Below are 3219 nucleotides of genomic sequence, written 5' to 3'. Positions count from 1 at the left end.
AGGTATAATCACTAAAATTTAAAAATTATAATCACTAGTTTTTGAACTTTAATCACTAATTTACTACTATAAAATCACTAATACTTGACAATTTAATCACCGGTTTTTGCTTATTAACCACTAATTACAACTTGTATTATGTCTTATATAATGTCTCCTAAAATATATGAAGTATACAGGATGAAATTGAAAAATTGCGAGAGAGAGCAAATGATTTAATTGAATCAAAGATTATGTTTGATACGGATCTGAAATGTGCATTAGAAAAAGATCCAAAAACTCAGAACTTATTGATGATTAAAGACTTGATCAATGATGTATTTATTTCGAAGAGCCAAGGCGATACTACTGCAAAGAAAAATAAGCAATCAAATCAGAAAAGGCAACAACAAATAGACGAAGCAGATGTTGAATTGGGAGATGAAGAATTTGATGAAGAATTGGTAGATGTTGATCTTGTTGAATATGTGAGAGCTACACAAGGAAATCTTTCCAACTTTGATCCAGAGGAAGACGGTGATGAAATTCCATCTTTTTCCCTTGGAATTGATGAAGATATATATGGAGAAGAGAGTACTGATTGCATTACTACTAAGCCAACAATCAAATAGAAAAGCACCAGTCTCCAAAAGTTGGGTATATTTGGCAAATCACCATATATTGACAGAATGGTAAACATTGAATCAAATTTTACAAGTTAGAGGTTGGATTTTGGAGATTTACACTACAAAAAAGAGATTTAATGTAAGTACCCCATATTTGTTGTATTCAATTATACACTGTAGTATATAATTAAAGCCGTACAATAACCAATTAAATATTAGCAGGGAGATGATGTTTAGCATGGATGATTTCTTTTGCATAAGGGAAGATATGCAAACTCTGAAAATCAACAATAATTTAGCAAGTGCAGTAATCGACACATACACAATTATTCTGAATGATAATGAAAAGTACAAGGCACAGGAATCTCCATTACGTATATTATGTACTATTGATTGTGTGGTAATCAATTTATCCATTAATATTCATAAATTATAAATTTATATATCAAATGTCCAGTTCTAATTTCAAAACATACATATTTAACAGCATCCAAGTTTGGATACAGACAAGAGCGTTACTGCAACATATCCGATATTTGCTGAGAATATGAATAAGATGCTTAAAAAATTCAAGAGGACAAGGATTGATAGTTAGGATATGGTAAAATTCAAATTTATTGTATGAGCATTTCTATTCGATTTGCTACGATATTATTGCCATATTTACAAATCTGAAACCAAATTTATTGCAAGTGTTTTTCCCATTATTGCATATAAGCATTTCTATTTGATTTGCTACAATATTAAGAATCCAACATGGGAAATAATTGACAGTATAAGAAGGAATGATGATCCAAAAATCTGCTATGGACAAAAACCAAAAACTCTGGTATAAAAATATCAACACTTAATTTTTTAAATTTATTCAGTAAATTCATGTAACTAAATTTTTTTTCTATTTATTTCAGCATTCACACTTTGTCAAGTACATGAAAGCAAAGGGACATGTCATGGCGGAAAATAGGATAAAAATCTTAAAGCCAAATTATTTGAAAATGTCATGGCAGACATTAAATAATTCAATTGATTGTGGCATATTCCTAATCAGGCACATGGAGACTTATGAAGGAGACACAAAGAATTGACAAACAGGGTTGAAAGAAGAACAGGTATACAAAAACTTCCAAAATATTCACTAAAAACACAAATAATCACAAAAATTTTAACAATTAATCACTGTAGTTTTTTAATTTCTTTAATTGCAGAGTGGGCTGAAAATTCAGCTCAACAGGCTCTGAATCAAGTATAACAGTGTTATACTATCATCGCAACTCAATTCTCCTAGCCTCAAATAAGCTAATGAACTTGGTGATTGAATCCTCTCAACAGTCTCAGGAGCAAAGAATGACCAATAATTAAGAAGACATAGAAGAGCAGTCTATAAAAACAAAAAATGTGTCTTTTGCAAAAAACTTGACAAGTACATTCGATGAAGCTGCAAAGAACAAATTTGTACAAGACTAGTTCTATTATGTTCTATCTTTGGAAATATAAATTTAAATTGTTGGAATCTCTGTGTGATATTAACGTTTAAGTAGAAGCAGTGTTAATGTTTTAGTACTTTCAGTTTCGGAAACTGAAGAATGACGATATGATTCAAATATCAAATATTATGAATGTTTCTCCAAATACATTGTTACAGTTTAAAATTTATATGTTATGTTTATTTTAGTTGTTGGATAATGTTTTGATTAAATATTAATATAAAGTCATGGTATAACATTTATCTTTATAAGATATAAATTTTGTTAAGCATCTTATATTCCTCTAAATATAATGATAAAAATGATACAAAAGTATATCATATCATAATAAAAAATTCAAATATATTCTATAACAATAAAAAATATAAGTTTGTCCCGTAAAAATTAAACAATCTATATAAGTAAAAAATTTAAATTATCTAAATAGTACTCACAAATCTCTTGCAAGAACATAAAGCATGGTTTCTAACAGAAACTTGCACAAAATATAGTGAAACACACTATAATCACTAATTATTCAACCAACAATCACTAAACAAAATAAACCCAATCACTAAAACATTACAATTAATCACTTATAAAAGTGAAAAGTAACAGTCTAGTAGAATAGATTAATATTAAAAAGTTTGCCCTTTTCCATTCTTCTAATACTAAAAATTTTATAACAATATACAACATATCATATCATAATGAAAGTCACAAACATATACAAGTACTTTTATAACAATCAAAAAATTTAAACTCGTCCCGTAAAAGGTTCAACAATCTATATATCAAAATTTTAAATTGCCTAAACAGTAGTCACAATCAATTTTATTCAGCCCTGACTTTCTTCCTTTTTATACATCTTCTTGCATCATGAGTTGTTGCGCCACATAGTGCACACTTCCGAGTCCTTTTCTTCGATTTGTTAATTGTTTTTACCCTATCACTCATCAGCCTCTGAAAGTAGTTTCCTTTGTTCTTACAAATATTAGGTGGAAGAATGTTCACTTCTCTTTCAGGTTGCTAACCGACCATTGCAGCACTATGAACCTTTTTCGTAAAACTGACAATATATCCATCATAAGCATCCAACTCTGTATTTAACTTCTTTATAGTGTTATGTACATGCTTAAGCCTATCCATTT

The sequence above is a fragment of the Apium graveolens genome, chromosome 6 (genome assembly GCF_009905375.1).
Source record: "Apium graveolens cultivar Ventura chromosome 6, ASM990537v1, whole genome shotgun sequence".
Lineage (NCBI taxonomy): Eukaryota > Viridiplantae > Streptophyta > Magnoliopsida > Apiales > Apiaceae > Apium > Apium graveolens.
Note: the sequence above shows the minus strand (reverse complement) of the source record.